Source organism: Rana temporaria, chromosome 5 (assembly GCF_905171775.1).
Source record: "Rana temporaria chromosome 5, aRanTem1.1, whole genome shotgun sequence".
In the NCBI taxonomy this organism is placed as follows: domain Eukaryota; kingdom Metazoa; phylum Chordata; class Amphibia; order Anura; family Ranidae; genus Rana; species Rana temporaria.
This window is the reverse complement of record NC_053493.1, coordinates 88,896,723-88,918,536: the sequence shown is the minus strand read 5'-3', so window position 1 is coordinate 88,918,536 and position 21,814 is coordinate 88,896,723. Positions and strand designations below refer to the sequence as shown.

Genomic DNA, 21,814 nt, shown 5'->3' with positions numbered 1-21,814 from the left:
TTTTAAATGCTCAGACTCATCTGACCTTGCCCCAACAATCAGCACCATGGGTTCTTCTAAGCAGTTGTCTAGAAAACTGAAACTGAAAATAGTTGACACTCACAAAGCTGGAGAAGGCTATAAGAAGATAGCAAAGTGTTTTCAGATGTCAATATCCTCTGTTCGGAATGTAATTAAGAAATGGCAGTCATCAGGAACAGTGGAAGGTAAAGCAAGATCTGGAAGACCAAGAAAAATATCAGACAGAACAGCTCGCAGAATTGTGAGAAAAGCAATTCAAAACCCACGTTTGACTGCACGATCCCTCCAGAAAGATCTGGCAGACACTGGAGTTGTGGTACACTATTCCACCATAAAGAGATACTTGTACAAATATGGTCTTCATGGAAGAGACATCAGAAGAAAACCTCTTCTACGTCCTCACCACAAAAATCAGCGTTTGAACTTTGCAAATTAACATATAGACAAGCCTGATGCATTTTGGAAACAAGTTTTGTGGACCGATGAGGTTAAAATATAACTTTTTGGCCGGAATGAGCAAAGGTACGTTTGGAGAAGAAAGGGCACAGAATTTAATGAAAAGACTGTCCAACTGTTAAGCATGGGGGTGGATCAATCATGATTTGGGGTTGTATTGCAGCCAGTGGCACAGGGTAGAAGGAAAAATGGATTCAATAAAATTTCAGCAAATTTTGGATGGTAACTTGATGCCATCTGTGAAAAAGCTGAAGTTAAAGAGAGGATGGCTTCTACAAATGGATAATGATCCTAAACACACCTCAAAATCCACGGGGGATTACATCAAGAGGTGTAAACTGAAGGTTTTGCCATGGCCTTCACAATCTCCTGACCTCAACATAATTGAAAATCTATGGATAGACATTAAAAGAGCATTGCGTGACAGACAGCCCAGAAATCTCAAAGAACTGGAAGACTTTTGTAAGGAATAATGGGCAAAGATACCTCAAACAAGAATTGAAAGACTCTTGGCTGGCTACAAAAAGCATTTACAAGCTGTGATACTTGCCAAAGGGGGCAGTACAAGATATTAACTCTGCAGGGTGCCCAAACTTTTGCAGACACCATTTTTTTGTTTTCTGTAATTTTGAAAGTGTAAATGATGAAAATAAAATCTAACTTTTTTTTACATATTATAAGAATGTCTAATCTGTAATTTGATGCCTTTTGGAGATTTTTCCATCTTTCCTTGGCTTCGTTATGCACATTAATACAAATTTTTACCTGGGGTGCCCAAACTTTCGATCCCCACTGTACATGCAAAATGGTTAATCGTGCAAAAAATCCAGTGTTCTTATAACTTCCTATGTGCTGAACTGCAATGTTAAACAATGTTATCAGCCTTAAAAATGAAAATTAATGCAGACATCTCATCTTATCTGGTAAGCTACACTATTTTTGTCTTAGGTTTAAAGACACTTTATGTAGTTATGCTTTTTTTATCAGAGCAGTCCACAGAGCAGTAGTGGGGTTCAAAGTACAGGGGGCAACCAATTGGAATTCATATCAGCGCAGGCAGTACATTACATATGTTGGCTGTTTGGTTGCTTACATTTCTTTCCCTTTAAATAAGCTCTGATGTATTGTACATAAATAATGCACATAAATAATATCCTGGGAGGAAATTTAAATTGTAGTTACAGAATATTCTACATTGTCTTTATGGCTTTTTTATGACTGAGAATTTCTTTGACCGGATCTGCAAATGACTCTGGTGACCAAATTAGTTAGCAGCTGATTGCTAGGTAAGTTAGCAGCTGAGAATACTAGTGAGGCATGGCAAATCTCTCGAGGATGTACAGCCTATAAGCATAGCACATTAATCACATATATCTACTGTATCGTATTGCTTAATTAGCATAGTGCTCCCAGAAAACACAAAACTAAGTGTTTAAACAGGTGTATGACATGCTACTAAATGTTTCAGGGGCTATATGTTAGCACATTGTTTCATTTCTTTATTCCCCAGAATTATACATTTTTATATTTTTTCCTCATGTCATTAATCTTAGGAAGAAACAACTTCTAAACTAATGCAGTTGTAATGTTCTTAAGTTGGTAATGGCTCTATGTGGAAGTATATTTTTAAACATCCTTGTCAGATGGAATAGTTATACTTGGTATCACACCATTAAAATGTTGCATACTGGATGTCTGTGTATCAGTACAAACTTTTCTGAATATGTAGCATGTGCTGAAGCCTATAACAGATCGACAAGTATATAGTAAAACAGGCTATTCTGTTTTTTATTTTATTTTGTAACTCCTTATTGCCTAAACATTCTACTTAGACATGAAAATGAAAAAGAAAAAAACCGTGCCAATAAAAAATTTAAATTTCACCAAAGTTCAATGAAGATTGGCATCCAGGGGCTGGTATGCCAAAAAAGGTGCAAAACGGTTAATATAAATAACAAGAAAAGGGGGGGTCCACTGAAAGGTTTACACAGTCAGAGGTCACAAATCAATGGTCACAAAATACTCCAGATGTGGCCTAACCAGAACTCTGTGGAAAATTAGTGCAACTACACTTGCAAAGTGCACAGTCTATTTTCCTTTAGTAAAACAAACCCATGGAGTCCTGGCTCTGGACCTTAACCACTTCCCGCCCGGCCCATTGTAAAATGACACAACGGACCTCTAACGATCCGGGTGGACGTCATATGACGTCCTGGGCTTTGCGGGTGGATATCTGAATGATGCCTGCAGCTAGAGGCATCATTCAGATATCCTTCTCTTGTGCTGGCGATTCTGCACAACGAAAGAATGATCATAGCGGCGGTTCCACCGCTAGATCGTTCTTACAGGCGGCGGGAGGGGACATCCCCCCTCCCGCCGTCATCCGGTGCTTGTCCGGGCTCTCCCGTGCCATCGGGGGCCCGGAGAACAAATCGTCCGGCGCTGACAGGAAGCATAGAGATGACTGGTGACCAGATGGTCACCAGTCATCTCTATGACCGTCGGAGGACCTGGGCGCGATGTGATGACGTCACGCCCGGGTCCCCGTAAGTAAACAAAGCCGCAATTGCGGCTGCTAAGCAACAGCAAGCATGAGATCGGTGAATTTTTTTTCACCGATTTCATGCTTTCCAGCCTGGAGGAGAGATGTGGGGTCTTATTTATTATCTCCATAAAGAGTACCTGTCACACACATTCCTATTACAAGGGATGTTTACATTCCTTGTAATAGGAATAAAAGTGATAATAAAAAAAAAAAAAAAGTGTAAAAAAATAAATAAATATGTAAAAAAAAAAAAAAAAAAAAAAAATTTTAACGCCCCTGTCTTCAGTAGCTCGCGGGCAGAAGCGAACGCACACGCAAGTCCCGCCGTCATATGTAAACGCCGTTTAAACCACATATGTGAGGTATCGCCGCGTGCGTTAGAGTGCCAGCAACAATTCTAGCACTAGATCTCCTCTGTAAATCTAAACTGGTAACCTGTAAAAAATTTCAAAGCGTTGCCTATGGAGATTTTTAAGTACCGAAGTTTGGCGCCATTCCATGAGTGTGCGCAATTTTAAAGCGTGACATATTAGGTATCTATTTACTCGGTGTAACATCATCTTTTATATTTTACAAAAAAATTGGGCTAACTTTACTGTTTTGTTATTTTTTTAATTCATGAAACAATTTTTTTCCAAAAAAAAAGGCGTTTGAAAAATTATTGCGTAAATACCGTGCAAGATAAAATGTTTCAATGACTGTCGTTTTATTCCCTAGGGTGTCTGCTAAAAAAACATATATAATGTTTGGGGGTTCTGCGTAATTTTCTAGCAAAAAAATGATGATTTGTACATGTAGGAGAGAAGTGCCAGAATAGGCCTGGTAGGGATGTGTGTATAACAGCCCGGTATGGAAGCGGTTAAAGGAAGTGCAAGACTAATAAAAGAGGGACATTTCTTGTGAGGCAGATGGAGGCACCTTCAAGCACACTACCTCTACTGTTGTAAGTGATAACAAATGCAATGATCTGACAACCTTTTGCGAGTTAAAAAGTAGAAAAAAAGCATGGACGCAAAAAGCATGCCTAAGGCACCATTCATACCTGTGTTTTTACATGCCTTTCAGATGCGGTGTGCTAAAAAAAATTCCTGCATGCTGCATATTTGATAAACTTTCATCATAATGCGAGTTCAATGGTAGCGCACCTATAACTCATGTAAATGTGCCAGAATACACCACACGATGCGAACCAGCCCTAACACTGCACAGAGTAGGGAATTCGTTATTCAGTCAGTTGCAAGAGGAGCACGCAAATATTTTTGATGGAGAACAATTTTGTAGCCTTCAGATAAAGGTTGGCCGGGATAGTTTCCCAAAAGTGAACTTACAGAAATTCTTGAACATGGCACACTTACTAGACTACAAGAGTAAGAGAATGGATAAAATAAGGAGAATTCTCCCAGGTTAGGTAAAGATATAAAGCATAAAATCCACATTGATCAGATTCTTGCTAAAAGTTGGCAGAAATAATTGACACCATGGATCAGCTTTTGACATTGTCTAATTTCAATAGTTTTTTATTAAGGTTTTAACAGGTAACACAGACATAGTGTAAACATTTGAATACTCCACATCGCAGTGTGGTTGGCATCCGGTATCACAATGCGGTGAACATAACTCAAGTACAGACTAATGGGGTTAAAGTCCATCAAAAAAATAAAATAAAGTAAGAATATGCATACCCCGGGTACCCAATCATTGCCGCGCAGGTGAACAACAAGGCACATCTCAAACGAATGTTGTGTAGCATTGAACAACAACAACCAAAAGAACTAATAAGTGTAAACTGGACGAAAAGAAGAGGAAAAAGAAGAAAGAAGAAGAGGAGAAGAGGACAGAGAAGAGAAGGGAGAAAGGGAAAGAAGAGAAAAAAGAAAGAGTAGAGGAGAAGAGAAGATGGAGCCATAGCAAGACCAGGAGAGCATACAGTACAGTCAGAGACCACCAGTTAAGACACGGTACATTGGAGGACTTGTGTAGGTGCTTAAGAGTGATACCAGCTATTCCAAGGTTCCCAATGTTTGCCTATACCAGATCTACCTCTCATGCCAGAGCTTTTGACATTGTCTAAATTACAGATTTGTTCATACAGGAAAGAATAGAAATTACAGAGTAGCAACATGGCAAAAAGGAATATTAGAAAATGAGAACCCGCACAATTTAGCAGTTACAAAAAGAAGTAAAAGGGAAAAGATCCAATATATCCACAGAGGGTATGCAATAGAATTTTCGGCTGATGTCACAGAGCTGGTCTAGGCTCTGAAAATATCCCGACCATATGGACTGGCACCGGCTCAGCCACTCAGAGATCTACCGAGAGCCTGAGTCAACCCTCCCACCCCCTCCACCGCGCATCGAGTGAGCTCTTGAGGGGCAGAACAGAGAGCCGCTGACTGACAGTCACGGCATTCTGCTCAGAGGGGAGCGAGAGAACTGAACGACCGCCATCTTGGTCACTTTGTTTTCTGTGCAGAGTCGGCAGGGACAGATGCAGCATCAGATCGATGTTGCATCCACCTAGGTCAGTATACATTTTTTTTTTTTTTCCCCATAGCCAATACTTCTCTTTGAATTGCTATCGACTTGTTTCCCTCAATGGCTGATAAAGAACAAGGCTTTACTTAATTTTTTGGTACCACCGATACTGTTGGAAATCATTTTAGCTCCAGACATTTTCTACTTCAGTCACATAGGCAAAGAGGTTTGATTTATTAAAGTTGGACTTTAGGCAGAAACTAATGCAGCTCTGTTTTCTTGAATAACTACATATGTATTATTTTTCTGTTTATAAATGTGTATAATGTAAGTACCTGGCTTTGACTTTGTATCAGCCTCTTTTAATCCCCTATTTTAACCCCCTACTCAGAATGGGAGCTGCAGAACTGGGAACCAATCAGGCGTCCTACATGCAAATATGCTGAAAGGAACTATGCTGAGGGAAGAGCAGAGAGATGACCTCATCAGTCACTGCTGCTGGGGCCTGGGAATTTTCAGCAGTGTATTCCTTAAAGAGGAACTCCATTTTTATTTTTATTTTATAAAAGACAGCAGCTACCAATACTGTAGCTACTTGCCTTCTTTTAAAAATCAGGCACTTACAGTACCTGGGGGTCTAGTGCTGCCTTTCAGCAGCTGGTTCTTCTTACCGCTACGGGTCCCTGTGCCGCCATTTTGGATATGGGAGCCAATTGTGGCTTCCTGAGGTACCACAACCAGCTCCCCACTATGCATGTTCAAGCTAGTACAGTGCTTTGTTAATGGTCTTGCAGCCTCCTGGCACATGTTATGTGTCCCAGGGGGGTGTTGGAGAAAGGGGGCAGGGAAAGAGATGTCTTCCTCACCTAGGAAGGTTTGCAGGAGTGAAAGCAGGTACTACGACCCCACCCCAAAACTGTAACCCAATTATAGGCTGTTGGGGGGGGGGGGGGGGGGGTAAGGGAGTGAACACTTTTTGAATGAAGTTCCGATTGAACTATAACAGGGAAATCATTGTCATTTGTGTGGCAAAGCTGTGTAAATCCTAGGACTGAATGGTAAGAAATGTAAATCCTTTAGTGGATGAAATAGCTTCATTGGATATTTTTCTTTGAATATTTAGATGTTTGTCTGATGGTGATCATATATTTGAATTACTTTTAGGGATTGTACAACTAGCCGAGTCACATGGTTGATTGGTTTTATCATCACATAACATGAACAAGATCATAATGAATAACCCTTAAAGCGGAACTTCAGTAATTTTTTTCATCTTTCCATCTATTAAATCTTCCGTCCTTGTTATTTTAACTTTGGATAGTAAATAAGAAAGGAATGTGGGACTTTGAATGAGGCAATTGACTTTTGAAGGTAAAGTGGTTAGTGAACATTTTTTATTTGTAACAACAGTATGAAACAAGTAAAAAAGTATTTATATATATATATATATATATATATATATATATATATATATACACACACGTGGCATGAACATAATGGATACATATATGTCAGCTTGGCAGCACATGAGAAGTAATGAATATATTTTTTAAATGGTATAAATACAAATATGTACCCATGTCATAGAATCGGCATTTGGCAATAAGATGAATAATATCGATCTTGAGTATGGTTAATTGTAGATATAATACAAGATATTTTGTATTTACCGGCATTGTTACACCATGAGAAACAGAGCTGCTGTAAAAACAAAAAGATACACATACACATTAATAGTTTAATTTAATGAATGAATTTTGAATGTACAAAAGGTGTACTGTATATGGGCCAGTGAATAGGTAATGAGCCAGACTTGACTGAGCACCCCATGGCAACTTAAAGTGGAGGTTCACCCGGAAATACCATTTTTTACCCTTAGATTGATGCTCATTTTGTCTAGGGGAATCAGCTAGTTTTTTTTAAATCGAAGCTGTACTTACCGTTTTAGAGATGCATCTTCTCCGCCGCTTCCGGTTATGGGCTGCGGGACTGGGCGTTCCTATTTTGATTGACAGTCTTCCGACAGGCTTCCGACGGTCGCATCCATCGTGTCACGATTTTCCAAAAGTAGCCGAACGTCGGTGCGCAGGCGCAGTATAGAGCCGCACCGACGTTCGGCTTCTTTCGGCTACTCGTGACACGATGGATGCGACCGTCAGAAGCCTGTCGGAAGACTGTCAATCAAAATAGGAACGCCCGCTCCCGAAGACCATACCCGGAAGCGGCGGAGAAGATCGCTCTCTAAAACGGTAAGTACAGCTTTGATTTTAAAACAACTAGCCGATTCCCCTAGACAAAATGAGCATCAATCTAAGGGTAAAAAAACATTTATGGGTGAACTCCCGCTTTAACACATTTCATGGCTATATGCCATTTATCAGGAGTTGGGTACAGAAATAAACTGCAAATACAAATGTATATGTAGTATTAATTAATATATTCTACCCCTAAGGGGAGAAAATACCTCATGGGGAGAAAGGGATCTATACTCACAGGTCGGCTAAAGCACTGCGCTTGGCTAGTATTGAGAAAGATGGGACCCCCCCCCCCAAAAAAATATCCATTTGTATTTAAAGTTTATTTCTGTACCCAACTCCTGATGAATGACATATAGCCATGACGTGTTGAGTTTCCATGGGGTGCTCAGTCAAGTCTGGCTACCTATTCACTGGCCCATATATACTTTTTATGCATTCAACATTTATTGAGTACTTAGGGCCAGATTCTCGTACATTTGCGGCAGCGCAACGTAACCCGTTTACGTTACACCGCCGCAAGTTTTCAGTGTAAGTGCCTGATCCACAAAGCACTTACCTGTAAACTTGCGGCGGTGTATCGTAAACACGTCCGGCGCAAGCCCGCCCAATTCAAATGGGGCGTGTACCATTTAAATTAGGCGCGCTCCCGCGCCGGACGTACTGCGCATGCTCAGTTTAGAAATTCCCGCCGTGCTTTGCGCGATGTGACGTAATTTTTTAGAACGGCGACGTGCGTAGCGTCCATTCGTTTTCTCGGACGTCTTACGCCAAAACAAAAAAAAAATTAAATTCAACCCGGGAACGACGGCCATACTTTAACCCCTTCCCGACCGCCGCATGTACATATACGTCGGCAGAATGGCACGTACAGGCACATTGGCGTACCTGTACGTCCCTGTCTTTCCGCGGGTCGGGGGTCCGATCGGGACCCCCCCGCAACATGCGGCGGTCAAGTTCCCGCGGGGAGCGATCCGGGACGACGGCGCGGCTATTTGTTTTTAGCCGCTCCGTCGCGATCGCTCCCCGGAGCTGAAGAACGGGGAGAGCCGTATGTAAACACGGCTTCCCCGTGCTTCACTGTGGCGGCGTATCGATTGAGTGATCCCTTTTATTAGGGAGACTCGATCGATGACGTCAGTCCTACAGCCACACCCCCCTACAGTTGTAAACGCACACTAAGTGAACACTAACTCCTACAGCGCCCCCTGTGGTTAACTCCCAAACTGCAACTGTCATTTTCACAATAAAGAATGCAATTTAAATGCATTTTTTGCTGTGAAAATGACAATGGTCCCAAAAATGTGTCAAAATTGTCCGAAGTGTCTGCCATAATGTCGCAGTCACGAAAAAAATCGCTGATCGCCGCCATTAGTAGTAAAATTAAAAAAAAAAAAAATGCAATAAAACTATCCCCTATTTTGTAAACGCTATAAATTTTGCGCAAACAAACCGATAAACGATTATTGCGATTTTTTTTTACCAAAAATAGGTAGAAGAATACGTATCGGCCTAAACTGAGGAAAAAAAATGTTATATATGTTTTTGGGGGATATTTATTATAGCAAAAAGTAAAAAATATTGAATTTTTTTCAAAATTGTCGCTCTATTTTTGTTTATAGCGCAAAAAATAAAAACCGCAGAGGTGATCAAATACCACCAAAATAAAGCTCTATTTGTGGGAAAAAAAGGACGCCAATTTTGTTTGGGAGCCACGTCGCACGACCGCGCAATTGTCTGTTAAAGCGACACAGTCCCGAACTGTAAAAACACCTTGGGTCTTTAGGCAGCATATTGGTCCGGTCCTTAAGTGGTTAACATGGCTCGACTAAAGTTAAGCCATGTTAAAGCAGGTGTAAATTTGCGACGGGAAAAAATTACTAGCGACGACGTAATGAACGCGAAAACCGTCGTGGATCGCCGTAAATGCTCATTAGCATACCCGACGCAGGAAAACGACGCAAACTCCACCCAGCGGCGGCCGAGGTACTGCATCCTAAGATCCGACGGTGTAAGCCAATTTCACCTGTCGGATCTTAGGGCTATCTATGCGGAACTGATTCTATGAATCAGTCGCATAGATACTCTGAGAGATACGACGGCGTATCAGAGATACACCATCATATCTCTTCTGTGAATCTGGCCCTATGTAACTATTAATGTGTATGTGTATCTTTTTTTGTTGTTTTTACAGCAGCCCTGTTGCATATGATGTACCAATGCCTGTTAATAGGAAATATCTTGTATTATATCTACAATTAATCATGCTCATCTTATTGCCAAATCCCATTTCTATGACATGTGTACATATTTGTATTTATACCATTTTATCAATATTCATTACTTCTCATGTGCTGCCAAGCTGACATATGTGTATCCATTATGTTCATGCCACGTGTGTATGTATGTATATATATATATATATATATATATATATATATATACTGTATTTATTGGCGTATAACACTCACTTTTTTAGCCTGAAGAGGGTAAACTGTGCCTGCGTGTTATACGCAGGGGGCTATGGAAAGTTTTTTTTCCTGAAACTTCCCTCTTAAAGTTAGGGTGCGTGTTATACACCTGTGCATGTTATACGCCGATAAATACGGTATATGAAAAAGCTTTTTTACTTGTATTATACTATTGTCACAAATAAATAATGTTTACTAACCACTCTACCTCCACAAGTCAATTGCCTCATTCAAAGTCCCACATTCCTTTCTTATTTACCTGAATCAGGAATGGAGGTGCCTCATTTAACCACTTCCCGCCCGGCCTATAGCCGATTTACGTCCGGGAAGTGGTTATGAAATCCTGACAGGACGTTCTAGAACGTCCTGCAGGATTTCATGCCGCGCGCGCCCGTGGGGGCGCGCATCGCGGCGATCGGTGATGCGGGGTGTCAGTCTGACACCCTGCATCTCCGATCTCGGTAAAGAGCCTCCGGCGGAGACTCTTTACCACGTGATCAGCCGTGTCCAATCACGGCTGATCACGATGTAAACAGGAAGAGCCGTTGATCGGCTCTTCCTCACTAGCGTCTGACAGACGCGAGTAGAGAGCCGATCGGCGGCTCTCCTGACAGGGGGGGTTCGCGCTGATTGTTTATCAGCGCAGTCCCCCCTCGGATCGCCACACTGGACCACCAGGGATGCCCACCCTGGAGCACCAGGGTGGGCAAAAAAAAAAAAAAAAAGCCTGCAAAAAAAAAAAAAAAGCATTAAAAAAAAGATGCCAGTCAGTGCCCACAAATGGGCACTGACTGGCAACCTGGCAAAAATCAGTGCTGCCACCCCAGTGTCCATCAGCGCCACCCCAGTGTCCATCAGTGCCACCCCAGTGTCCATCAGTGCCACCCCACAGTGCCCATCCATGCCCAGTGCCCACCTATCAGTGCCCATCTGTGCCACCCATAAGTATCCATCAGTGCCGCCCATGAGTGCCCATCTGTGCCGCCTATGAGTGCCCATCTGTGCCGCCCATGAGTGCCCATCAGTGCCGCCTATGTGTGCCCATCAGTGCCGCCTATGTGTGCCCATCAGTGCCGCCTATGTGTGCCCATCAGTGCCGCCTATGTGTGCCCATCAGTGCCGCCTATGAGTGCCCATCAGTGTCGCATACCAGCGCCGCCAATCAGTGCCACCTCATCTGTGCCCGTCAGTACTACCTCATCGATGTCCATCAGTGCCATCTCATCGCCCATTAGTGCCGCCATATCATTGCCCGTAATTGAAAGAGAAAACGTATTTACAAAAAAATTAACAGAAAAAAATAAAAACGTAATTTTTTTTCCAAATTTTCAGCCTTTTTTTAGTTGTTGCGCAAAAAAAAAAAAATCGCAGAGGTGATCAAATACCACCAAAAGAAAGCTCTATTTGTGGGGAAAAAAGGACGCCAATTTTGTTTGGGTACAGTGTAGCATTACCGCGCAATTGCCATTCAAAGTGCGACAGTGCTGAAAGCTGAAAATTGGCTTGGGCGGGAAGCTGCGTAAGTACCTGGTATGGAAGTGGTTAAAGTCCCAACCCCCCCCCCCCCCCTAACTTTGGATTGTACAACTTTTTTTTCTCTGCCAGTGAACACCTTATACATCCCCCTTCCTGTTTCTTGTCTGGTAAAAAGCCTAGGCTTATGACATCATGCACAGCTCTCTCTTTTTCACTCTCTCACTCTTGTCAGGCCCCGTACACACGCCCAGAAAGCCAGAAACTCGATCGGAGCCGTATTCTGCTGAGAAACCCGGTCGTCTGTACACTTTTGGCCGAGGAAACCGACGAGGATCTCGTCGGGCCAAGTAGAGAACATGTATTTCCTTGTTAGTCAATGAGGAAACTTGGCTCGCCGAGATCCTCGGCGGCTTCACAAGGAACTCGACAAGCAAAATGATGTGTTTTGCCTGTCGAGTTTCTCGGATGTGTGTACGGGGCCTCAGAGTTTGGCAGAACGGGAGGGGGCATGAGTCATAAGAGGGCCAATGAGAGCTGGAGGTGTGCCTCTGTGTAAATACAGGAAGTGAACAGACAGCAGCTTCAGCTGCTCACAGCTAAAATGGTTGCAGCCAGACTTAGTGGAGGGAGATTTCTGCAGCATATTTGGCAAGTACAGAATCACAGTATATATACAAGAGTATGCAAAGTGGTTGGAGGGAAGCTTCAGAAAGGCAAATATGTTGTTATTACAAATTATGTGAGCAGACTGCAGTTCCTCTTTAATATCAATGGCCCCTTCACATATGCATGTTCATCGGACGTCATTAACATGCCTCGTCATCGAACTAATGAAAATTTCCAGAAAGCTCAATCAACCACTTACCCCGTCATGCTTCAAAACAGCTGGAATCCCTTATTCCAGTCACCCTTGCTATCAGTGTAGAGGTCTGTTATATACTGTGCACCTAGCTTGTAGCAGATACACTATATAACATAGATAACTAGATAACACACAAATATACAAAACACTTTGCACACACTTCCTTCCATTTTTTCACACTTAGTTGCTCAGGTTTTTCAGAATGACTACTTATGAATAGTGGGGGGGGGGGGAAATGAATGATCTGATTTGAGTAGAGTATTGTAGAATGTTTTATCATGACAGAATAAAATAAGAATGAATCATTTCTTTAGCGTGCAAGAAACGGTGTAGAGCGAGACAGGAATTAGCCAGTGACGGATATATCTACCTAGCGAAGGTCAATTATGCAGCTGTGCTTGAAGGCATTTCAGTGGGGGGTTTAAACAGGATGTCAGGAGTCAGGGGCACTCAGAGAGTCATACATTTTGGGAAAAAGATTGTTTTCTAAAATACTAATGTGTCTTACGAAAAATGCTTAGAAACATTTTGCATATTACACAGAATATTTTACTCGCTCTTAAGCACAGTGAAAAGCAATTTTTTTGTTTTCTCTGATGATGAATTGAAGTGTTGATTTGTATATGTTTGCATATTCAAAAACAATTTTTTAAAAGTATTTTTCAACTTTTTTTATTAGCTTTTTCTATTTTAATGTAAAAAAATATGGAGAATATGACATTTACTCAAGAGCATTGGTGCCCAACCTGTGGGCCTTTGGTACTAATCCTGTGGCCCTTGGACCCCAGAAGCTAGTAGTCGATAATTTCCCTGCCAAGGTACTTACTGAAAGAAATATATATATACTGTATTAGTTTGGCTTCTTCTAGTTTAATGATTTTATAGTTTTTTTCTCACTTTTTGTCACTTTCATTCATTTACATCTCTCTTTTTATACATTGTAATGCCTAGTACACACAATCGTTTCTATTTGGCCGGGAAAATCAGACGTGTGTATGCTCCTTAGCAGTTTTCCCGACATGAAAACTGCAGTTTAAAAAATGAGAACATGTTCTCTTTTTTCTCGACGCGGATCGCAGCGTTTTTTTTTTCTATGGGAAACACTGCGAGGGAGCATACACACGGCTGGTTTATCCCGACCCTGGCAGTTTTCCTGTTGGGAAAACCGGCTGTGTGTAGAGGGGAAAAGGGACCGAGCCAGTTCCCGGTTTTCCACTCGGTTTTCCCGGCGGTCTTTTGAATGTACTAGGCATTAGAGTTTTTTTTTTAATAAATCCATTTAATATGACACAAAAAATCTTTAAAAAAAAATCTTTAAAATTATTTTATTATGAAACAGATGGGTTATAATATTTCTTATGCAATATTAAGATACATAAGGATAGTTATGATGTTTGGTCTTGTAACTATATTACATGGTGAAAAAAATAAATAAGAAAAAAATGTTGAAAAAAAATATACAGTGTGGAGGCATAATTGCTTGTACATTGGTATAGGTGGGGGTAAATGAGGGTGGGGGGTGTTTAGGGTTTGGCCAACAATTATTAGGCCTCATACACACTGGATGTTAAAATAACATTATAAAAACGCCAGTAGCTTTGCAGTGAGTTTTTCAACTTTTTAAAACTTTTTTTCACATTTTTGCAATAGCGTTTTCTAGTGTTTATTAGCTTTTTTTGACGTTTTTCCACGTTAACTTTTTTTAGTGTTTTTTTTTAAAGAAAAATATATAAATATATATTTTCTTTTTTAATGGATCAAAAATGTTAAAAAATGCTGGTGAGCGAACTTTTTTGAGCGTTTATTGACGTTTATCAGCCTTTATCAGCGTTAGAGCGTTTTTACAGCTGAAAAATGTCTCTCAGAACCCACTAGTTTTTTTTCCTGCTCAAAAACGCCACTGCCCAAAACTGCTGATAACAGCCTATGTGTGCATGGACACATAGGATAACATGATGGAGAGTTTAATGACTGTAGAAAAAACGTCTACTGCCAGAAACAGCTGCTGTATAAACGTCCAAAAACATCCAGTGTGCATGAGGCCTAAAGGTGATACATAAGTTGGACTTGATGGTCTTTTTTCAACCTCCCCTACTATGTAACTATATTAAAAGCAATAAACAAATATTTTAAATCATGTTATACTTACCTGCTCTGTTCAGTGGTTTTCCACAGAGCCACCACCATCCTCCTCTTTTCAGGTCCCCTGCCAGTGCTCCTGTAAACGATTACCTTGTAAGACAACCCATTCAGTTTAAAATAGAAATTAAATGCAAAACATTTTTGTATGGATAAAAAATAAAACATTATAAATACCTTTTTCCCTTTTTTTAATAAGTGATCACATTCCCTCTGTTTTTAGCTGCATAAGAGCTGGGGAAGGAGAAGAAGTAGCACACTGAGCTGTGAATGGCTGTGCAGGGAGGAGGAGGGGGGGTGTCAGGACTGATCAGTCTGATCATTTTAGGAAAGCAGACTGAGTTTACATCATAGCTAGAGAATTGACCATGGTGTATGCTAATGCTTAGTGTGGTCAGTTTTTAATAGGGAAGGAGAGGGGCTAGTAGGATAACCAGGAATTTCACATAAAAGAAACAATACAAAAAGAACAGAAACATTTCTCATACAAGTACATGGTACAGCAGACACATACAGTATCAGGAATATGAAGTGTGGGAGTAACATTCGCTTTAAGCTTTGGATAGAGTAGGGATGAGTTAAGACGTCTGTCCCTTTTTAAATTCCGGTCTATAGCACTATTGGAGACGCTTTCCTTCACTTCCTGTTCTTGTGATATCCATACAGAAAATGGGGGGAGCAGCTGTCGCTAGGACAGGAAGACATAGACAGCAATAGAATCATTGCAGATGGTCTAACCCTAACTTGCGCTACTTGTGTCTCTGTGTTTATGATTTTTTTATTTCAAGATTATTACTGAAATTTGTATTTTTTTGTAAAAAAAGCAAAGGGGTGCCAAATACTCTTGGTAAATACTCTTGGTAAAAATTCGGTCTGAAGTTGGAAGTTACATTATTTTACCGGGTCTAAAAAAATTGCACTTTCAAAGTAGTGACTTGATCAGACTATGGGGTTGATTTACTAAAGACAAATCCACTGTGCACTTTGCAAAGTGCAGTTGCACTCTGGAAGAGCAATTGCTCCAGAGATTAGTAAATGAGCAGAAGCTCTGCAGACTTATATCATCCAATCATGTGCAAGCAAAAATGCATTTTTTTTATTTTTCTTGCACGTGATTTGTTACTCTTTACAAAGTGAAGCTCTACCTAATTTACTAAGCTCTGGCGCAACTGCACTTTACAAAGTGCACAGTCTATTTACCTTTAAGGCTGCATTCACACCTTGGCGTATTTATGCCCGACGCTCGTGCCGCTGGAGGGGCGATTTTACATTGTTGTCTATGAGATGGTTCACATCTCACGCCGAACGCCGAAACGCCGTACGCCTGCCGCCTGAAAACAAGTCCCTGACCCTTTTTTCAGGTGGCTTTCGGCGTTCAGTAATAGACAACAATGTGTTGGTAAAACGACCCGTTTTGTCGCGGCAAATCGCGGTACAATACGCCGCAATTTGTCGCCGCAAAATACGCCGCGTTATAGTGTGAATGCAGCCTTAGTAAATCAGCCCCTATGTAACCAGATAAGTCAACTCCTATTGTATCTCAAGCTTGACACCCAATGGGAGTTTATTTACCTGGTAAAATGTTTAATATGTCAGACTGATAATAATTCTTTCTTTGTGGAAACAATATATTCTATCTAAGTAATGCACTGCTGCATATCCAAGCACTTCCTTGGTGCAAGATCTTCTTTAATATGGTTTATGCTTTCAAGGGTCAGAAAATCTCATACAAGATTGTCAGATGCACTTTAGGGCTTTATGAAACAAAATAATATTTAATAGTGATGATGATGATGATGATGATGATACTACTACTACTACTACTACTACTACTACTACTACTACTACTACTACAATTAATAATAATAATAATAATAATAATAATAATAATAATAATAATAACAACAATTCATTCTTTTATGCCTACCTGTAATCTTGGTTATGACCACTAGGTGGTGCTCGTATTGATATATAGATAGAGAACTGGCTTACTGTGTGAAAACAGATATATCAGAGACAAAAGAATGCAAAATACTTTGGGATTGCTTGGCATACATAAGAATATTCTTTTTTTTTATATATATTATTAACAACAAGTAAGACAAAGAGAATAGCAGGACTACGGGTAAAAAAAAAAAAGTCTATCATTTCCCAGTGCTAAGACCTGTAACAAAGAATTGATAAATGGCTTTATATGAGAGTTATTTGTGTGAACTATGTCTATAACCAGGGCTTATTTAACGGCCAGGCCTAGAGCTAACTCTTGGATTAGTCTTGGGTTAGAGCTATGGTTATGCTAAGGTTATAAACTAGTTTAAGGCAAAGGTTTATCGTTTTCCATGTTCTTTTTGTCAGTGTGTATGTGCACACTGACAAAAAGTGTATGCAAGTGTATGTAAATCGTAACAATGAATTTCTCTTATTTGCTGTCTTTTGGTCTGTTAAAGAGAAACTTCATTTTTCCACCCATTTTATTTTTCTCTATCCCCCTCTTACCTGTTATACAGTATTATCCTCAATTCACAGACTCGCCTGCCAAGAGAATCTTGTTCTGCTGTGATCAGCCGATGTGATGCCATGCCTCAGATTACCGGGGCTTAGTCTCAATTTCTGACGTCATCGGGAACCAGTTTTCTCTTTTGGGTTTTGCAACTGGCCACAATGACATGCTTCTTGGGTCCACCCACTGGGAACTTTGAGTCCCTGCTCCTTCGGCTTCCTGGGATATGTAACGTTGATACCCCAGGAGGTTGCTGGAGCAGGGACAGGACAAAAAAAATACACAGGCCAAAAACAACAAAAAATACAACTGGCGTTTTATATTGAGAAAGAGGGAGGAGGAAGTGCAGTGTGGTAAAGTGGAGCTAGAAATAAGGATCTGCTTTAAAGGGTTTCAAGGAAAATGAAAAGGTGAACTAACTCTGTATAACTCTGTGTTCCTCACCCCCCTTGGTCCCCTCTATATTTGCCTCCATGGGTAATAAATGAGCTGTCAGTGCCCATGCAGCTAGTGCAGGGGTCCAGGAATAAGAAATCTCTTCTCTCCTTTTCTTTCTGCAGTGCCACTAAGATGGATCAGCTTTGTGTAGGTACTGACCAATCAGAATTGCTCTTATCAATTCAAGAAGCCCTTCAGAATGTAGAGCAGGAAAAGCAGAGATTTCAAATCCCTGAATCTCTGCATCAGCTACCTGGGCACTAACAGTTTATCACCTGCGAAATTAAATGCAGCAGGGACCAGGGAAATGTAGTCCATCGCAGGTGCTTTTGGCTGTGGACACGGGTCAGCATGGGCATCCTGACCAGTCTACAGTTATGCAGCCCCATACACAATAAACTGCGATACCTATTTCTTCTGCTTTCAACACCTTAACTTAAGGGGCAACATGTTTACTTGTTGGCTAATATATCGCACCGACTTTCAGATGCCTTTGTAACAAGATAATTATAAAAATGATTAGAATATTTTGATAAGATAATGTTATTCATTTTACATGGGAATGGTCATAAAGATATGACTAATCAATATATATATATACTGTATATACATATATACATATACTGTATATATATTGTAATAGCAGGACAGCAGCTGCATCTATTTGGATGGAGTTGCTATTCAGCCAGCAGTTTTCCATTCAGCACCTTTAAATTGTCAACCAAAGACGTTGGGCAGGAACATGACCTCTTACAAAGCACATTTTTGCTGGTTTATCAGGAAACACCAACATTTGCATAGTTTATGGACTGCTTAAATTAATGGTCTCTATTCCTTTACTAAACAAACCCCAAAGTTTTACAAACTTTGTGGACATTGTACAGCACAAGTTTGTACAAACTGTAGTTGGATGCAGTGCTGTGTACATTTTGAACTGATGTTCTTAGTCTTTTTACAACAACAGACCCCCCAATAAATAGCCCAATATGTCCCCTATCCCTCTCCCCAAGCTGTCAAAATTGAAATAGAAAAATGGCAAATCAGAAAAACATAAGTTACCTACAACTTGAGAAGATTTTGCTGTTGTTTTTGTACAATCAAAAGATGGAGTGGAGGTCCTGACAAATGTCAAGCCTCGTACACGCGGCCAAGGAACTCGACGGGTGAAACACATCGTCTTGCTCGTCAAGTTCCTTGTTAGGCTGTCGAGGAACTCGACAAGCCAATTTTCTCCATTCCCGTCAAGGAAATAGAGAACATGCTCTCTTTTTGGCTCGTCGAGTTTCTCGCCAGTTTCCTCAACGAAAATGTACACACGACTGGTTTCCTCGGCAAAAAAATATCTCCCAGCAAGTTTCTTGCTGGTTTTTGCCGAGAAACTCGGTCGTGTGTACGAGGCCTTACTCGCATGTCAAATGATATATCAAATTCAATTTTCCACTGCGATTTTATGTTCACTGAGGCTAGCTTTAGATCTTTCATTGCTGGAAATGTATGCAAAGTTGCTTGTTTTCCCGTTACCTAAAGAAATGAGTTGCCATTTAGCAGATGCGGTTCTGTGAGTCGCAGTTTGGGAAACGAGTCAGGGGCTTCTTTTCTATATTTCTCGCTCATAGGGCAGCCCATTAAAATGAATGAAACTAACAAAGGGCAAGGGGGTGCCAAAGAGAACCTGACAGTGCAGTATGAAGTATATTAGTGGATCAGGTTCTGTTTTGTGCCCCTTGCTTAGGCACACTGGGATCGATTTACTAAAACTATAAGTTTAACTATAAGAGTAAAAAATCTGGTCCAGCTCTGCATAGAAACCAATCAGTTTCCAAGTTTTTTGTTTTTTTTGTCAAAGCTCAACCACTTAAGCTCCGAAAGGTTTTACTTTCTTCCTGACCAGACCCTTTGTTGAGATACAGCACTGTGTTATTTTAACTGACAATTGCGCGGTCGTGTGATGCTGTACCCAAATAAAACGTTTGTATTTTTTTCCCACAAATAGAGATTTCTTTTGATGGTATTTGATCACCTCTACAGTTTTAGATTTTATTTAACAATTTTGGAAAAAAAAATGTACATTCTGCTATAAGACACACCTAATAAAAAATGTAGTTTTTATAAAAAAAAAAAAAAAAAATTCTACATCAGTTTAGGCCAATATGTATTTTGCTACATATTTTTGGTATAAAAAATCCTAACTGACACCTTTGACACTTTTTGGGGACCAGTGACACTAATACAGTAATCGGTGCTAAAAAGTGTGCATTGTTACTGTACTAATGACTCTAGAAGGCAAGAGGTTAACATCAGGAGCGATCAAAGGGTCAAATGTATGCCTAGCTTGTGCTTTCTCACTGTAGGGAAGGTGCTTTGACTAGGGGAAGGTAAAGATCGTGTGCTTTGCAGAAACACAGAATCAAAGCCTTCCTCGCTGACAGAATAACAATCTGCCTTGTTTACATAGGAAGATTGCTATTCTGCTTGTGTCCCCGAACGATCGGTGGGTCCCGGCGGGAGTGGGTTGCAGGCAGCGTGTGCTTCCCAGACCCAGAAGTGTCAGATCACGTACTAGTTATGTGTTCTGACACCAAGCGGCCACCCTGCCTCAGTAAATGTACGTGGGGCAGTCGCTAAGGCTGCTTTCACAGTATGGCGCGAGCGGCGTCTGCGGTAAAGTGCCGCTTTACCGTCATTTTTGCGGAGGTAGTGGGATGCTTTTAACCCCCGCTAGCAGCTGAACAAGGGTTAAAACTACCCATTCATTTCAGTGGGCAAGAGCCGTGGAGGAGCAGTGTACACACTGCTCCTTCACCACTCCAAAGACGCTCCTTTAAACTTGATATAACATCCTTTAACTGCTTTATTACTGTATAATTATAGTTAACAAATCCTGCATACAGTTTTATTCTCTTCAGGGGTGAATCTGTGCACCCAACACCCTTAAATATGTTAAATAAAGCTGGTAGATAAGAATTAATAAAATATCCTTTTTTTTTTTCCAGCTCTATAGAAATTGCATGATACTTTGTATGACATAGAGGATTTCTAAAATTTGTCTATGAAGAAATCTGCTATGTAAGACATATGCACACTGGTAACAGGTGCATGGCCACATTTCTGTCCTCTCTAATCCATCTAATCTTTTACTAAATCCAAAAGATAGTTTACCCAGGTGCTTTTCTTGCAACTGAATTTAATAACTGATTCCTTCATTCTTTGATCATACATTATACTCTGTTATTATAACAACTGAGTACATAAAGCACTTGCAGACCATATTAATGTTGGATAAGGAAGGCCCTTATACAACTAAAGCTGGTCATGCAAATACAGATATGCCGATCCGGAAAAACAGTAGGGGCCAGATTCTCTAAGAATCTGCGTTGGCGTAGTGTAAGCCATTTACACTACGCCACCGCAACTTACAGGAGCAAGTGCCGTATTCCCCAAATACTTGCTCCCTAATTTGCGGCGGCGTAGTGTAAATGGCCCAGCGTATGGCCGCGTAATTCGAAGGGGGCGGCTTGCATTCAAATTAAGCGCGCCCCCGCGCCGATTGAACTGCGCATGCGCCGGGCTGAAAAATAGCCCATTGCGCATGCTCCAGCTCCCGACGGAAAACGTCAATGACGCCGACGTGTGCGTCATTGATGTAAAGTCGTATTCAAGAACGACTTAGGAAAACGACGTAACCAACGGAAAAAGACGACGCTGACCCGACGCCATACTTAACATGGCATACGGCGGACTGGCGTAAGGTTACTCCTCATATAGCAGGGGTAACCTTACGCTTACGGAAACGACGTAAGCGACGAGTACGCGACGCAAATTCGTTCGGGAATCGGTGTATCAGGCTCATTTGCACAGTCAAATGAGACCTGAACGTAAACGCCACCTAGCGGCCGGCGTTGCATTACATCTAAGATCCGACGGTGTAAGTGACTTACACCTGTCGGATCTTGGCCGTATCTATGCGAAAATGATTCTAGGAATCACTCGCATAGATACCCAGGCTCAGAAACAGAGATACGACGGTGTTTCCTGAGATACACTGTCGTAACTCTTCTGAGAATCTGGCCCTATGACTGTAGCATTAGTAATCACTTGGACTGTTATAGTTAAAGCTTGAAAACAAATTTAAGAGACCAATATAGTTGTAGTTATACTGGAAGTGAAACCATTTAG

General features: G+C 41.0%; 1 protein-coding gene across 2 annotated transcripts in view; it reads left to right on the top strand.

Annotated features, from left to right (window-relative positions):
- The window catches only part of HDAC9 (histone deacetylase 9), an 821,625-nt gene that overhangs the window by 744,576 nt on the left and 55,235 nt on the right, over positions 1–21,814 (top strand). The window lies entirely within an intron of this gene.